Source organism: Podarcis liolepis (genome assembly GCF_965112155.1).
Source record: "Podarcis liolepis genome assembly, chromosome: 3".
Lineage (NCBI taxonomy): Eukaryota > Metazoa > Chordata > Lepidosauria > Squamata > Lacertidae > Podarcis > Podarcis liolepis.
Window position 1 is genome coordinate 100,778,003 of NC_139557.1, and position 18,812 is coordinate 100,796,814.

Here is an 18,812-nt window from a genome sequence, read left to right on the forward strand (position 1 = left end):
TACCGCCCAGTCAGTCTGACATCAATACCAGGGAAGATTCTGGAGCAGATCATTAAGCAAACAGTCTGTGAGCACCTAGAAAGGAAGGCTGTGATCACCAATAGTCAGCATGGATTTCTGAAAAATAAGTCATGTCAGACAAACCTGATCTCGTTTTTTGACAGAATTACAAGCCTGGTAGATGAAGGGAACGCAGTGGATGTAGCCTACCTTGATTTCAGCAAGGCATTCGACAAGGTGCCCCATGATATTCTTGTAAAGAAGCTGGTAAAATGCAGTCTTGACTATGCTACCACTCAGTGGATTTGTAACTGGCTGACTGACCGAACCCAAAGGGTGCTCATCAATGGTTCCTCTTCATCCTGGAGAAGAGTGACTAGTGGGGTGCCACAGGGTTCTGTCTTGGGCCCGGTCTTATTCAACATCTTTATCAACGACTTGGATGATGGACTCAAGGGCATCCTGATCAAATTTGCAGATGACACCAAACTGGGAGGGGTGGCTAACACCCCAGAGGACAGGATCACACTTCAAAACGATCTTGACAGATTAGAGAACTGGGCCAAAACAAACAAGATGAATTTTAACAGGGAGAAATGTAAAGTATTGCACTTGGGCAAAAAAAATGAGAGGCACAAATACAAGATGGGTGACACCTGGCTTGAGAGCAGTACATGTGAAAAGGATCTAGGAGTCTTGGTTGACCACAAACTTGACATGAGTCAACAGTGTGACGCGGCAGCTAAAAAAGCCAATGCAATTCTGGGCTGCATCAATAGGAGTATAGCATCTAGACCAAGGGAAGTAATAGTGCCACTGTATTCTGCTCTGGTCAGACCTCACCTGGAGTACTATGTCCAGTTCTGGGCACCACAATTCAAGAAGGACACTGACAAACTGGAACGTGTCCAGAGGAGGGCAGCCAAAATGGTCAAAGGCCTGGAAACGATGCCTTATGAGGAACGGCTAAGGGAGCTGGGCATGTTTAGTCTGGAGAAGAGGAGGTTAAGGAGTGATATGATAGCCATGTTCAAATATATAAAAGGATGTCACATAGAGGAGGGAGAAAGGTTGTTTTCTGCTGCTCCAGAGAAGCGGACACGGAGCAATGGATCCAAACTACAAGAAAGAAGATTCCACCTAAACATTAGGAAGAACTTCCTGACAGTAAGAGCTGTTCGACAGTGGAATTTGCTGCCAAGGAGTGTGGTGGAGTCTCCTACTTTGGAGGTCTTTAAGCAGAGGCTTAACAACCATATGTCAGGAGTGCTCTGATGGTGTTTCCTGCTTGGCAGGGGGTTGGACTCGATGGCCCTTGTGGTCTCTTCCAACTCTATGATTCTATGATTCTATGATGTGTTGGGGAAATTAATAGATGAAAGGGAACTGAATTAATAATAAATTTAAAAATTTAAAAAATGTCCAGTGGCACCTTAGGGACCACACTTGAGTCCCATGGACTGCAAGGAGATCAGACCTATCCATTCTGAAGGAAATCATCCCTGAGTGCTCACTGGAAGGACAGATCCTGAAGCTGAGACTCCAATACTTTGGCCACCTTATGAGAAGAGAAGACTGCCTGGAAAAGACCCTGATGCTGGGAAAGATGGAGGGCACAAGGAGAACGGGATGACAGAGGATGAGATGGTTGGACAGGGTTCTCGAAGCTACTAACATGAGTTTGACTAAACTGCAGGAGGCAGTGGAAGACAGGAGTGCCTGGCGTGCTCTGGTCCATGGGGTCACGAAGAGTCGGACACGACTAAATGACTAAACAACAACAAAAGGTGCCACTGGATAATTTTTACATTTATTTCGACTGCGTCAGACCAACACGGCTACCTACCTGAATCTTGAATTAATAATAGTCAGCTGCAAGCAAATTACTGAAAACTGGAGGATTGAGTGAAGAAGGTTAAATTATGAGAAATGGCAGGATTAGATGAAGAAGTGCAATTGTGTACAGATCTGATCACAAGGAATTATTGAATCATAGAATTGTAGAGTTGGAAGGGACCCTGAGGATCATCTAGTCCAACCCCCTGCAATGCAGGAATATGCAACTGCCCATATGGGGATCAAACCTGTAACCTTGGTGTTATCAGCACTGCACTCTAACTAACTGAGCTCTCCCTCTGAGTTCAGGGAGGGAGGGAGGGAGGGGGGGGAGTAAGCTCCTACCAGCATTGATATAGTGGGCTTTCAAGGGGGGAAGGCTGTAGCTCGGTGGTAGAGTATCTGCTTTGCATGCAGAAGTCCCAAGTTCAATCCTCAGGTAGGGCTGGAAGAGATTCCCTGTGTCAGGAATAGGTCAGCAATAAAGCACCTGGTGTCTTCACCCAAAGAAACAAAAACAGTGCAGGCCTCGAGAGCACAGCAACTCCTCCCAGTAGGCCTTTCCCAATGCGGAAGTTGCAAGGACTGAGGGTCCCCACTTTCCCACCACTCTCTAAGGCCCCCTCCTCCAGTGCTTTCTCCAGCAGCCAAAGGCTCTGCCATCTTGTCTCTCTTTGCTCTGCCCTCTTCACTCCTCTGTGTGTTCTGGGAGACTAGAGGGGAGGGGAACTGGTCATAGCAGGAGTGGGAAACTCCCTGGCTTCTTCAGCAGCCTCTCAACTCTGTCTCCTCTCCTGCCTCTGATTCTGGACTGCTCTCTGGCCCAACCTTTTCCTGCTCACTAAACCCTGTTGCCTCTTCAACTTCTGACACCTTCTCCTCCCAGTTTGCCCCTCCCTTGTCTCCCTTGTGACCACTCATCAATGCCCCACCACCAGCCCTCTGGCTCTAAGTCTTCTTTCCCTGGGGGTTCTCTTGGAGGTTCCCCAGCCGGGGCCTCCCACCACCCTTCTGCATCCAGCCAGGCCACGAAACCCTGTCTGTGAACCCTGGAATGCTACAGCCAGTCAGCATAGACAGTACGGAGCTAGACGGAGCAATATTTTGACTCTGCAAGGTGTCTTCCTGTGCTCCTGTTCCTGTGTCACTGCTAAAAGGTGAATCCCAACCCTGAGACATGGCTGGCAAATTTCTCCCTCCCACACCTTGAGAAAATGTCCCCACCCCACCCCACCCCAATTTCTGTGACCACAAATTGGATGGAGAATGTTGAGAGGCCATTATCCCACATTTCTAGCTGGTATTGACATCGAGCTTTACAGAGATGTTTTAATGGGTTTTGAATTTTAGCAGAAGGATAAAATAAGACACTTTGTCTTTTCCTATTGTGAGGTTTATAATTCCACAATGACTAATGATTAAGACAGCTGGGATTCATGCAAAGGATAAAGCATATAGCCAGATGATAACATTTTTTCCATTCTCAGAGAAAGCATATGTGGTGATTCTTGAGGAAATCGCTGTCTGAAATCATTGGATGGCTCCCCAACCCTCTCTGCGCTAGAATGAAATATATTATAGTAATCGTTAATGTTTAACAAGCCCCTTTTGTACAGTAAAATAATTCCAGACATACATATCTGGCATAGGAGAAATGAGGTGCCAAAATATCTTCTTCCTTCTATTCAGCCTGATCATAATAATACTCTGGTGATTTTGTGCACAATATTCCGTCCAAAAGTGTAGAAATCCCACTGGGTGCAAAATATAAAACAGGTCAATTTTGTGTGGTTTAGGATCTTAATTGGAGAGAGCAATCAATAATATATTGAGTTATCATCCAAAAGCTGTTTGAATAGATTCATTATCCCTTTGTTGCTACTGTTTTTCTCCCTCTTCTCCCTCCCCTAGACCAACATGGATTTAGTTTGAATATATCAAAAATGAGGAACCTTTTTCATCCCAAGTTCAAGGACACAACCAGGCAAAAGCAATCAAGGAGGACACTGAGCAAGACCAGTGAGGGAAGTCACCTGAGAAGAGCAGGTGTGGTCTGAGGAGAGTCCCAGTGACCAGACAGAAAGGCATCAGACTCTATACCAATGGTTGCTAACCTTTGGGGTCCAGTAGCTACATTTGAAATTTTGAAGACCAGACACAAAATGGCTGCCATGGAGGGGGAAACATAACATGAAATGGCTGCTCTAAGGGTTCCATCAGATTCTCCAGACCAGATTTGGGGAGGGTGTGGAGCACGTGTTGGGAGAGAATGGGGGGAGGGGGAGTTCCGTTGCAGAAGTGTAAATCCTTGAAATGTTGGGACAAGTTAGTTAGATGCTGCCCCGTTGCTTTATTAGATTGCTAATTATTTAGAAATGATTACTATGATTTAAATGGAAATGCCATTTACCTTCCTGCTGCAGTGGCACCTATTTATCTACTTGGACTGGTGTGCTTTTGAACTGCTACGTTAGCAGGAGCTGGGCCAGAGCAACGGGAGCTCACTCCATCACAGGGATTTGAACCTTCAACCTTCTGATCAGCAAGCCCAAGAGGCTCAGTGCTTTAGACCAGTGTTCCCCAACCTTGGGCCTCCAGCTGTTTTTGGACTACAATTCCCATCATCCTTGACCACTGGTCTTGCTAGCGAGGGATGATGGGAGTTGTAGTCCAAAAACAGCTGGAGGCCCAAGGTTGGGGAACACTGCTTTAGACCACAGCACCCCCTGCATCCACAGGTGACCTGTGCAGCTGCTTAGTCAGCTGTCCAGGTGCTGTTAACTCTTGATGTGCAATTTCAAGACACCTCCTGCTCACCTTCTCATGGTTATCATTAAACTGGACTTGGACTGGAGAGCCACCTAAACAGAGGATGCCTTCCAATAGAGAACTGTCCTCTTTAACATAGGAGACACGGCTTCCCTAATATGCTCGTCACCATTTCTGTGGGACAGGAGCCTGTGAGATTTTATCAACAGAGCACAGCCAGGACTCGGTGTCTTCTGGTGAAGGGTTTTTATCTTGAGGCTTGCAAGTAACTCCAGCTGACACATCTCTCAGCTGAAAGTGATGGATGGATTGGTTGGACCTCAGGGGATTCATTTTGTGCACTCACTCATACATCTCTGAAAGTCAATCACACAGGGCAGGTGGCCTGAACAACTAAGGAAAAAATTAAGGGAGTTTCATAAAGCCTTCCATTTAAATATTCATATAATGAAGGTCTAAAGAAGGCTTTTCCCCACTGGAAAGACAGAATCCAACAAGCTCCTTTTGATTAAAATCAATGCCTTCAATTTTAACCAGATAACATTTCTCCCTTCATCTGCCTCCATGTAGTGAGCAGAAGGTCTAACTTTGGGGAAATGCCGGAAAGATTAATATGCAGGCATACTGATAATATTCAAATTAGTGTTTGAGCATAGCATTTCCCAATAGGAAAAATAAATTATTCCCTCCCCGCAATGTTTTAGATTCCTACATATTTGGGCTCATGACCCTCTCCAAAGGATATGAAGATATACAACGTTATCTCCTAAATTTTGCCATTCACTACTGATATATAGAGGGACACGGGTGGCACTGTGGGTTAAACCACAGAGCCTAGGACTTGCCGATCAGAAGGTCGGCAGTTTGAATCCCCACGGCGGGGTGAGTTCCCGTTGCTCGGTCCCTGCTCCTGCCAACCTAGCAGTTCGAAAGCACGTCAAAGTGCAAGTACATAAATAGGTACCGCTCCAGCGGGAAGGTAAACGGCGTTTCCGTGTGCTGCTCTGGTTTGCCAGAAGTGGCTTAGTCATGCTGGCCACATGACCTGGAAGCTGTATGCCGGCTCCCTCGGCCAGTAAAGCGAGATGAGCGCTGCAACCCCAGAGTTGGTCACGACTGGACCTAATGGTCAGGGGTCCCTTTACCTTACTGATATATATACTCAAACAAAAAGGGTTCATTTTGTCAATGGAAGTCTTCTTCAACCTGGTGCCCTCCCGATGTTTTGGACGACAACTGCAATCAGCCCTGGCCAACACAGCCATGATCCATTCAGAATCACAGGGTTGGACTAGATGACTCTTGTGGTCCCTTCTAACTCTACAAATTCGATGATTCTATGAATTCGTCTACTCCTCTCTTAAGGACATCTAGGTTGGTGGCCATCGCTACTTCCTATGGGAGTGAGTTCCACAGTTTAACCAGGAGGTGCCTGAGGTGTTTGGGCACCTGCTGCCGTGTAGGGGGGGTGTGCAGGAGCCTCTGTAACGGCTTCCCCTCAAGGAAAAACCCTTGCAAACCTTGCCACCCTGCTCGACTGCGGGAGGAAGATTTGGAGGAGTGCAATGTTGTCCACTCAAATGCCACCCTCTCGCTCATTTATTTCTGCCCCTATGGGCAAGGGAAGCCAGCCAGCAATGCTTACCTGGTTGCTTCTTTGGCAGTGGCAAAAGCAGTGAGGAGTGTGGGGAGCCGGCAGGGGTACTTCCTCTCACATTTCCACCGCCTGAGGCAGCTGCTTCACCCTGTCTCGTGGGTGAACCAGCTCTGTTTAACTTTTATCTGTTCAAGGCCTCTTCTCCCCCAATTGATAGTTATTAAAAAATCTTTAAACATGATGTGAACTGTAACTAGACAGCCCTTCAAATAGATGGATCCTTCAAACAGAAGAAGAAGAAGAGGAGGAGGAGGAGGAGATTGGATTTGATATCCTGCTTTATCACTACCCTAAGGAGTCTCAAACCAGCTAACATTCTCCTTTCCCTTCCTCCCCCACAACAAACACTCTGGGAGGTGAGTCGAGCTGAGAGACTTCAGAGAAGTGTGACTAGCCCAAGGTCACCCAGCAGCTGCATGTGGAGGAGCGGGGAAGCGAACCTAGTTCACCAGATTACAAGTCCACTGCTCTTAACCACTACACCACACTGGCTCTTGTCCTCTGTAAACTGGGGTCCATGTCTACCCTAGTCCATCCCCAGAGCTCCCTTCTCCCTTCTCTTTTCATGGGAAGACTGATAGGGAGAGGGGTCAGCAGTAGGAAATTGCTGCCTGTGGAACAGCATAAGAAAGGAGGATTGAGAGTGATGCAGAAGCTGGCTAGATTGGGTCCACTATTTGTTAACAGGCTTTTAAAAGTCCATTGAGTTTAATAGAATTGGAATTGCACCCGGATAGACTTTTGCAAATTTGTGTAAGTCATCCCAATTTAATCTGTTGCTTAAATCTTTTCAACTTTTTCATTCTGGGGCAATGCTTTCACAAAGGTTACCACTGCTTTGCAAACACATCTCCAAAAGCTGCCCAGAAATTCTACGCCTGCAAAGCTCTTTTTCAAACACATGCAAAAACCTGACAGTAATAATGAGAGGATCCCCTAAGAGCCAAGCGGTAAATCTCCTTCGCACACATTTCCAATACTGAGGACCAATGTTGCGTGGAAAAGAACAAAAATCTATTTTCTTTCCATAAATCCTAAGTGGTGGAAATGTTGCCAGGAAGACTTCGCGACTTGTCAGGCTGCATTCTGGAACATGTCTGTATTACAAACTCAGGGTCTCTGAGTCAGCTTTCAACAAATTCAACCAGTGGAATGAGAAGTACTGGTGGTAAATATATGCACACTGGAAGTAGTTGGCTGGGCTATACAACAAATTTTGCGGGGACTGGGGACAAGGCTATACATGTATGGCCGCCATCTTGCTGAAACCAACAATTAAGGGTCTTTTACTTGAGGGACAGGCTATTACCTGCCCTGCCCCCCCCCCAAGTTCCTCCCACCACTTGCAGAAGCAATTTTCAGCGTCTGAGCATGCGCAGAAGCGATTTCTGGCATCGCGCTGCGATGGTCTGGCCCATGGAGGATCTCTGTGGGAGTGATCCAGCCCATGCCCAGTAAGCCCCTGTTCTAGATGTTGTACTCTAACACAGCATGAGCAGCAGTCAGAGATGATGTGAGTTGTAGTTCAAGAACAACTGGAGAGCCACAGATTCCCCACCTTGTTTTATTTCCTCTCTATAGAGTTATATCCCTGTGCAATATACTCAATAATCCTGAATATAAATTTTACCTTCAGTTGGAAATATTACTAAATATGTAGGTCTATTTAAATGACCAATATTGGATTAGTGGCATACTTTTTGCAAACACCAAAGGGTTAAGGTCACATCTACATGTACATGACGGTGTTGTCCTTAAATTATTTGCAGTTTTTTACCGACACACTGCAAAGTTTTCAGCGCACTGAGTAGGGGAGAGAAACTGTCCTTCCTAGGAGGAGATCAAACTATTTCCCCACCAGAACTGTCACAAAGCAATCAGCAAAGGTAAAGGTAAAGGGACCCCTGACCATTAGGTCCAGTCGCGACCGACTCTGGGGTTGTGGCGCTCATCTCGCTTTATTGGCCAAGGGAGCCGGCGTTTGTCCGCAGACAGCTTCCGGGTCATGTGGCCAGCATGACTAAGCCACTTCTGGAGAACCAGAGCAGCACATGGAAACGCCGTTTACCTTCCCACTGGAGCGGTACCTATTTATCTCCTTGCACTTTGACGTGCTTTCGAACTGCTAGGTTGGCAGGAGCAGGGAGCGAGCAACGGGAGCTCACCCCGTCACAGGGATTCAAACTGCCGACCTTCTGATTGGCAAGTCCTAGGCTCTGTGGTTTATCCCACAGCGCCACCTGCGTCCCTAAAAGCAATCAGTAGCCCATGTTAAAAAATGATATGCTAGAATTCCATATAGTACAGAAAGGTGGGGGGATCTTTATTAGACCTCAGAGTATCAGTAGATACCAATTTCCACATAAGTAGGTTATATATCTTGAACTCTTTTTTTAAAAAAAAACAACAACAGACAACACAAGACACAACCTGCCAAAAGAAGAAGAGATATACAAGGTCACATGGCCCCTGCTTATGCCACAGGCATTTTGACTACTTCAAGGACTTTCCTTGTCACCCCTTAATTATAGTTTGGAGCAGGCCATTGGGGGCATCATCAGTATGTAGGTCATCACAGCCTCTCCGTAGTAGCTTGAAGCTCTCATCTGCACTTTATTGCTTCCTCTGACACATGGAAAAACCATCGATCTTCAAAGCTGAAGCTGGCATTTTAGAACAGCCTTGCCTGACAGACATAACACCCAATTTAAGTGTCAAGATGAAGTTGGGTGGGCAGTGCAGCTCTCCTAATGAAAACTTAAGGCATCTTATAATTATGTTGCTGGTTATGTTTATATCCCCACTCTCCTCTGTGGAGGTCAGGGCAGAGTGTATGACTCTTCTCCTCCCATTTTTTTAAAAAATCCTTTTGTCATTGACAACCCCATGGTAGGTTACATGGAGTGATAGGGTTTGGCTCAAGGTCACCAACAGTGTCGTGAACTCTCCACGTGAAGATTCGAAGCGGCATTTCCCTAGGTCCTAATGTGATATTCTACCACTTGCAAAGGTCACTTCCTCCCATCTAAACCTACTCATATATTAAGCTCTTCTCTAGGGGGCTCCTGCTTAGGCTGCATTCCCATTTATATTTTCTGTTTCCCTAATTTTCGTATTACAGTGGTACCTCGGGTTAATTCGTTCTGGAAGTCCGTTCTTAACCTGAAACTGTTCTTAACCTGAGGTACCACTTCAGCTAATGGGGCCTCCCGCTGTCGCTGTGCCGCCACCACACGATTTCTGTTCTCATCCTGAAGCAAAGTTCTTAACCCGAGGTACTATTTCTGGGTTAGCGGAGTCTGTAACCTGAAGCATCTGTAACCTGAAGCATGTGTAACCCAAAGTACCACTGTATATTTGAGTTTTCACATGCCATAAAAGCCACTTTTAGAAGACTAAAGGAATGCAATACATATTTAGCATTCCTTTGTGTGTTCATTTGATTTCAGGTGGGGAAAGGCCCTTAACTCAGAAAATCAGAGGAATAAGGTGTCAAGATTTGGGGCAGTATACCAGCATACAGTTATTTCCTGCTGTCCTCCACCTGGTCCATCTAGCTCAGTATTGTCTACACCGACCACCAGCAGCTATTTCAGACAGGGACTCTCTTCCAGCAATACCTGGAGATGCTGGGGATTGAACCTGGGACCTTTGGCATGCAAAGCAGATGCTCTGCCACTCAGCTACAGCCATTTCCTATAGCTGCCTTGTGCATTCACTATGATCAAAAGGAGGGGTCAAAAACTGCCCTGGAAACGTTGCCGGAGAGCTGCATGTAAATCCTTTAAAACAAGTCAACAGGCAAAGATTGCAAAATCCCCAACACTTGTCTTAGACACACTTAAAGAGCATGAAGTCATGTGGTTTCCATTTCAGTGCTTGGAACCTGAAAGAGAAACCATGTTTAACTACATGCCTGCTCTGCTTCCACTTAGTGTTTATCTGCTGTTCTGACACTTGCTCCTTCTGCACCTTGCAACAAGTTTTCCACTCTGCATTCTTTTGAACAATGCATTTTCTGCATTGTTCTACACTTACCAGATACATTCTTTTTTCCCTTCCTCTTTTTTTATAAGATTATATTAAGACTTTTCATAATACAATAAAAAACAAAATAAGAAAGAAAGAAGGAAGGAAGGAAGGAAGGAAGGAAGGAAGGAAGGAAGGAAGGAAGGAAGGAAAACTCCTCTCTCATGGGTAGATCTTAACCCTTGTCTCACACAGAAGGAGGTGGACCCTCCCAGTTCTCACCTGAGAGCTTCCCTTTCTTCTCCCTGCCTCCAGCCCTGGTAGATCTCCCCTTCACTGCCTCTCACACAGGGTCCTTCACCAACCAGCCATCACCTTCAAATGCAAGCAAATAAGAAGAAGAAAAAGTATCAGAGAGATAAAAGTGATTAAGGAATGAGAAAATAGTAAAGGAATAAAAAAAAGGAAGGAAGACAAAAAAAAAGAAATTACAGTCGTACCTTAGGTTACAGATGCTTCAGGTTACAGACTCCGCTAACCCAGAAATAGTACCTCGGGTTAAGAACTTTGCTTCAGGATGAGAACAGAAATCGTGCAGCTGTGGCGCAGCAGCAGCAGGAGGCCCCATTAGCTAAAGTGGTGCTTCAGGTTAAGAACCGTTTCAGGTTAAGAACGGACCTCCGGAACGAATTAAGTACTTAACCCGAGGTACTACTGTAATTCATTCTGAGCCCCCAGATGTTCTCCCAGCAGCCTCAACCAGCATGGCCAACCAGCACGATGGAAGTTGTAGTCCAATAGGCTCCCCATTTCTGGACTCCTACAACATCTGGTGGGACGGAAGTTCTCCATCCTTGCTAAAGTGCCTACAGAACCATACAAAAAAAGGTTCTTGATTTCAACTCATCTGATCAAGCTAAATTGCAATGCCAGTAGCCTGCTGGGGGGGGGGGGGGATGGAATAATCAAAGGAAAATGGTGGTTTTCTGGTCCCCAGACAAATACACACATGGTGAGTGGCAATGCCTTCAAAACATTTTAACTTCTGGAGTTAATTTCATGCAAACAAATTTTTGAAGAATTCTTTTTTCTTTTCTTTTTTAAAGTTGGCTTATTTATATTCTGCATTTTACACTTTATTATTTTAATCATAGCTGTTCAGTCAGAGATGTCAAGTGCCATATGCTACCCAGATCAAAAGGTTTTTGATCTCTGTAGGTACCAGAACCTTGAGTGATGGCATTTTGTTAACGGGGAGCTGATGGAGACACTGACAGGCTTTCTAAGTAGTTGGAGGCAGACCGGCTGACGTCATGATGGATAGCAGATCTGCCTAATTCCTGAAGGAGAAAAGATCCTGGGAAGATTGAAAAGGTAATGAGCCCTACTTGCCCTTTTGCTCTCCTTGCTTTTTGTGACGCTTGGCATCAGTCACAGGGCAGATGGAGCCGACAAAAATAATGTCTAGATTAAGCTACTTAAGTGAATATCAGGGTCACAGATGCTGCTAAGGTGATCTCACTTTCTTACTCCTTACCACCACCTCCCCCTGAAGTATAACTTTCACAATCTTCCTTACTTTGCTGGAGGTGCTGTTCAGAGCCAGACCAAACTTTTGACAGTCTCCAGAGTTTACTTGTCTAAAGAAAGGGAGAGATGCTATACGATATGTGTGAGAGACCTAGGAGGATCAGGGCTCAGATTCATTGTTAGAGTCATATAGGTTTGCCACCTTTGGCCGAGCAAAATAAAGGACAGCTCGGGCAAAATATGGGGTGGGGGTAGGGGTGCTAAGAATTACTTTACTTGGTGCAGAAATGACTTCAAAGCAGGTCCATGAAACTCTCTCTCACTCGCTCTCTGATTCTGAGTCTCCGTCTCCCAACCCACCCGGCTCTGCCTGCGTCAAAACTCTCTTTCCCCCTGCTTTGCGCTGGACAGAAGGGAACTGGAATGCGCTCTCTTTGACCCACCCACCTCTGACTGTGCAAAAACTCTCTTTCTCAAAGGCCCAAGGAGATAGGATAATATTATATTAAGGATGGAATAACAAATAAAGTGAGTAACGCAACAATAACAAAAATAATAGTAGGCAAAGAAGATCACACACAGGTGGAGTGAAGTACTGGGTTGTGGGGGAGGGAGGTGAAGGGATTAATTGAAATTATTAAAGATTGGTATAGGATTTAAGAGATTAAAATTGCCATAAAGGTTCTATAAGAAAAGCAGAAAGCAGCAAGAAATATCAAGTAAAGGTATTGGAAAGGAGATCAGTGTAAAGGAAAACATGAGACTTATGGTTTTGCTATATATGATTTTATTTTGGAGTTGTCTGTTGTAAAGAATGTATATTATGTGAAAATAATAATAAATAATAATAATAATAATAATAATAATAATAATAATAATAATAATAATAATCCAACTCTCTTTCTCAATCCCCCTACTCTCCACTGGGCAGACCATGCACCTGCAAACCCCCCTCTTTCGCTCTCTTAGTCTGACCCACCCTCTGCCCACACATAAACTCTCTCTCCTTCCCCGGACCAGGCTCCTGCAAACCCAGAATAATTACTCCTTTTAATTGGCAGTGAGGTCCTAAGTGAACTGCTGCCCACCAACAGCACCACTCACCCCTGCCCATGCAACAGTTGTTGAAACCCATGATGTAAACTTTCTTATCACCCATCGGGACTGAATGTCAGCAGGAGCTCCCCTACTCCCACTCTTTCCTGCCCAGCCAGAGAGGCATGATTACTGATGCCTCTTCTGAACAGTCGATAGAAAGAAACATCTTTGCTGTTAGGACTCAGGAGCACACCAGTGGGGGACAACTGTACTCCCACACCAGGTAGCTCTGGGAAAGAGAAGCAGAGAATGCATTCACAGGACTGGTGTGGGAGACACAGAGGAGGAAGAGGAGGAGGAGGAAGAAAAAAGGGGCCAGGGCCTTTTGCGGGGTGTGTGGGGAGATGGAAAGTGTAGTTTTCAAGATCTCTCAGCTCAACTGAGCTTGAGAAGAAGACGCAGGTGCATGTTTTTGCTGAAGTCCACCAGACAAACTTTTGCAAAATGAATTGTGATTTGTGTGGTCATCAGGATAAATAATCCTGCACAATTATTATTACTATGTTACATCTCGCAAGCGTAGGCCCCCCCCCCAAAAGCTTGAAAATCAACACCCATTTAGGATTCTAATCTATCCGTGCTGTGGTCCTATATAACTGGGTTAGAAGAAAGAGCTACAATACCACTGGCCATAACTGCTGAGCAGATTAAAAACCTTTGCATCTCATCTTATTGGCTTCATTAGAGAGGGGCTGGTACTTTTAAATTGCTTTCCTTGATTGATAACGGTCCCTAAAGCAGCATCTACTGTGGTAAACAAAACTGTGGATAACTTTGTGTTATAAATATTTCAACAATTCCCACATTAATAGGGGCGTTAAATAAAATTTTGCTTGGGTGCCTCAGGTAACGGTTACAAAATAGGAGCGTGGATTAAGGATAAATTATGCCAGCAGAAGTTATTCCAGCTTCCGATAGTTTCTGCATGTGTATTCAATTTTTCTCGGCACATTCACTGTATAATTTAACACTGTTGCCACTAGGGGGCAGAATATATACCGTATATGATCAATATGGGGAGGGTGGGGGAAGAAAATGTTGGGATTTATTTATTTATTTGTGCAGGATAATTCAGTCTAATAAGTCAAAGGGGAGAAATGTTTCGCAAGCAGCTGATGCCTCTCCTGAACAGTTGATAGAAAGAAACATCTTTGTTGTTAGGACTCAGGATCACATCAGGAGGGAGGCCATGGAACTCAAAAAGCCTTGAATCATTCTGTGCCACATGTGCACCATACATTTAAAGTGCTATGAATCCAATCAAATCTGACTATGGGGTGCGGCACTCATCTCCGCTTTCAGGCTGAGGGAACTGTCATCTGTCCACATGCAGCTTTCCGGGTCATGTGGCCAACAGGACTAAACCATTTCTAGCACAATGGAACACCCTGCCAGAAACCAGAGCACACGGAAATGCCATTTACCTTCCCACTGCAGTGGTACCTATTTATCTACTTGCACTGGTGTGCTTTTGAACTGCTAGGTAGGCAGGAGCTGGGACAAAGTGATGGGTACTCACCCCATCGTGAAGATTCGAACTGCTGACCTTACGATCAGCAAGCTCAAGAAACTCAGTGGTTTAGACCACAATGCCACTCGCGTCCCTAGCAGCTATTGTTGTAAAACACACATACACTCTAAAGACTGGTTCTGTTCCACTTTGGTAACCTATGGAAACTCTGACGGAGTGGGCTACCCTGATAGTGTGGAAAGGATCTAGTCAAGCTCTTAAGTCCAGTGATACCTCTGGTTAAGAACTTAATTTGTTCTAGAGGTCTGTTCTTAACCTGAAACTGTTCTTAACCTGAGGTACCAATTTAGCTAATGGGGCCTCCCGCTGCCATCACGCTGCCACCGCACGATTTCTGTTCTCATTCTGAAGTAATGTTCTTAACCTGAGGTAATTTTTCTGGGTTAGTGGAGTCTGTAACCTGAAGCATCTGTAACCTGAAGCGTCTGTAACCCGAGGTACTGCTGTACTGTATGTGTAGTCATTTATTTATTTATTTGCTGTTTACTGCTTGTGTTTCCTTTATGTTGCAGCCTGATTTTTAAAGCATTTCTATACATGTCATGCAATGTAATGTGATACTGATGCAGTGCAATTGATCTGCACCAGACTTTTCACTGAATATTGTGCCAGCCCATGTCTTCTATGAACATATTGGAGGATTGGCAGAAGCCGTTTTTTATCATCCTTAAAACAGTACCAGATATGATTATTTCTGTTTACTAGACCAAAGTCACGGCGGGTGGAGGAGAGCATCCTTTTCTTTCTGTAAATCATTTACAGCCACAACTTGGAATTCAGTGTATAAGGAGGTTTTGCTACATCTTCCCCATGGTGTCTCTCCAAATGTAAACCCCTGCTCCGTAAGGATTTAATATAATTGCTTTTGTGAGAGATGTTAGCATTACATCCTGGTCCGGCAGATAAGATGTTTAAAAACATGCCAGCTTTTCGTTTAAGGATTTGCTGAAATTACTGTAATAAACCTGTTTCCGTGTGGCTGGAGAGAGCTTATCCGAAGTGGTGGGGGAGCAGGGGAGAAGCTGTTGCTATAAATGTGACCTCTCATTCCAGCACCTGTGACCCCTATCAAGCTCCATCTATTTGTGAGGCTATTCCTGACAGACAGCTCCATGGTAGAATCAATTGGTTCAGCATTTACGGGTATGGCTTTTAATAACATTTCAGGGTTTATGAAAGCAAGGGCTGGGGGGTGTCTGCCAATGCCATGGTGTAAACAAGGCAGCTTGAAACCATCATGGCCTGGGCAGTGTGGGAAAAGCTCCATGTTCGTTTACAGTTTTTATTCTGTGTCACCCATCGAGCAAATTCTGCCTTAAGAGCTGAAGAGTTTGGAGCTGGGTCAACCAAGCAGAAATGCATATTGGAGAGGTGGCTGTGGAACATAGCTGTCAACGTTTCCCATTTTTTAAAGGGAAATTCCCTTATTCCGAATAGGATTCCTCGAAAGAAAAGGGAAAAGTTGACAGCTATGCTGTGGAAGGTGGAGTCTTTTAGCAAGGCTGACCACAGCAGCCTCTCATTTCAAGAGAGGAGAGGTGGCTAGAACTTGTGGAGATCTGATGAAGCTGAATGGTGGAAGTTTCAGTCAGGGCAGATCAAAGAAAGAACTCCTTCATGCAGTGCATGTGCCTCCACATTCAGAGGCCGTTTGCTTCAGAATGCCAGATGTTGACAACCACAGGAGGGAAGAGTAGTTTAGTGCTTACAGTAGGTCCTGTTTCATGGCTTCCCGCAGGCATCTGGGTGGCCAGGAGATGAGAACAGGTTGATGGACTAGATGGGCCATGGACCTGATCCAGCCAGCTTATACTTTGCTTATTCCATTGCAATGCACGAAGATAATCCACATGCACAATGAAGCATGCATGGGTCTCCCCCAGTGATGAGGAGCAGAGACACTTGCCTTACACCAAGTCAATGCATCTATGTCAATACCATCAACAATGACTGGTGATATTCTGGAAATGTTGTAGAAACTAGGAGAGGATATATTGATTTAATAGTATCCTTCCTAACTCATGTTTGTGAGTCAGCAGCAGAGTGCAGTGGTACCTCAGGTTATAGACACTTCAGGTTACAGACGCTTCAGGTTACAGACTCCGCTAACCCAGAAATATTACCTCGGGATAAGAACTTTGCTTCAGGATGAGAACAGAAATCGCACGGCGGCAGTGGGAGGCCCCATTAGCTAAAGTGGTACCTCAGGTTAAGAACAGTTTCAGGTTAAGAACAGACCTCCAGAATGAATTAAGTTCTTAACCCGAGGTACCACTGTACACAATACAGTGGTACCTCTAGTTGTGGACGTGATCCGTTCTGGGGTGCCATTCGCACCCCAAAAAGTCCGCAACTAGAGCGGCGCTTCTGCACAAGTGCGGAGCGCGATAGAGTGCTTCTGCGCATGTGCGAAGCATGCAGAACGCTTCTGCGCACTTACGCGCGGCGAAACCTGGAAGTATACACTTCTGGGTTTGCCGCATTTGCAAGCTGAAAAGACGCAACATGAACCTAAAGCAACACGAGGTATGACTGTATATAGCAGGAAGCTAGTTGGCAGATTCATTTGAATCTCTTTACTTAAGCAATCCAATCTGGCTTTGTCCAGACTGGGTTCTGTTCCTGGTAAGTCCCCCTTTATCCCTCCTAAAAGGAATATAGACAAAAGAAGCTTCTTTTAAAAGTAATAAGAAGTTTACTCACATTCAGTTCACAGTATGATCCCTGAAGGGACGCAGGTGGCGCTGTGGGTTAAACCACAGAGCCTAGGACTTGCCGATCAGAAGATCGTGGTTCGAAACCCCGTGACAGGGTGAGCTCCCATTGCTCGGTCCCTGCTCCTGCCAACCTAGCAGTTTGAAAGCATGTCAAAGCGCAAGTAGATAAATAGGTACCGCTCCGGCGAGAAAGTGAATGACGTTTCCGTGCGCTGCTCTGGTTTGCCAGAAGCAGCTTAGTCATGCTGGCCACATGACCCGGAAGCTATATGCCGGCTCTCGGCCAATAAAGCAAGATGAGCGCCACAACCCCAGAGTTGATCATGACTGGACCTAATGGTCAGGGGTCCCCTTTACCCTTTTTTATGATCCCGGAAGGCAGGCTTTAGCTTGTAGTTACAGATACAGTGTGGCTTACATCCTTGTAAGGATGGGCCCATGTGCTGCTGGCAGAGAGCCAGCAGTGCAGTCCAAGAGAAGAAATGTTATCAAGAGGCAGAAGAAGAACAAGAGGAAGATAGCTGTGTGACCAGCCCCTTTTATGGGGTCTCCCAGGGTCACGTCTACCCAGTGGCGTAGCGTGGATTGTCAGCACCCGGGGCAAGGCAAGTAATTTGCGCCCCCTAACCCATGGATTTTAGGGTAGCCAGGTAGGCACAGAGAGCTGCAAGTGTGAGCGTGCCCCCCCCAGATGTTGCGCCCGGTGCGGCCAGCCCCCCCTGCACCCCCCACGCTACGCCACTGCGTCTACCTACCTGGTCACACGCAAGGGAAGGAAGTTCCAGACCAGGTGTGACAGGAAGTCCTCCTGGCTGTGGAGTAACACCCCCCTGTGTTTCCACTCTGGGCAAACAGGAAGTGTTGTCCTTTGCTGCTTATGTTACATCCCACAGATATTTCTCAAGGGTTTGAGATGTTGTTGTTGTTTAGTCGTTTAGTCGTGTCCGACTCTTCATGACCCCATGGACCAGAGCACGCCAGGCGCTCCTGTCTTCCAGTGCCTCCTGCAGTTTGGTCAGACTCATGTTTGTAGCTTTGAGAACACTGTCCAACCATCTCGTCCTCTGTCGTCCCCTTCTCCTTGTGCCCTCCATCTTTCCCAGCATCAGGGTCTTTTCCAGGGAGTCTTCTCTTCTCATGAGGTGGCCAAAGTATTGGAGCCTCAGCTTCACGATCTGTCCTTCCAGTGAGCATTCAGGGCTGATTTCCTTAAGAATGGATACGTTTGATCTTCTTGCAGTCCATGGGACTCTCAAGAGTCTCCTCCAGCACCAGAATTCAAAAGCATCAATTCTTTGGCGATCAGCCTTTTTTATGGTCCAGCTCTCACTTCCATACATCACTACTGGGAACACCATGGCTTTAACTATACGGACCTTTGTTGGCAAGGTGATGCCTCTGCTTTTTTTGAGATAGGGAGTCTCTTTCAGAACGACCTGGAGATGCTGGGGATTGAACAAGAGAACTTTTGCATGCACAAGAGACACCCTACCACTGAATGACAGTGGCTTTTCCTAGGGGGGTTAGATAGCACAGAGTCTAGATAGGGCCTGGAAATTGGAAGTGAAGTCGAGTCTATGAACTGGATTCCTGATATAGAGAAACATCATTGGTTACTATGACTAGACAGGCTCTGACATAGAGTTCCTAATGGTTTTGCATACACCCTGCCTAGTTTCAGTAATACTCTAGCATCAAACGGTCC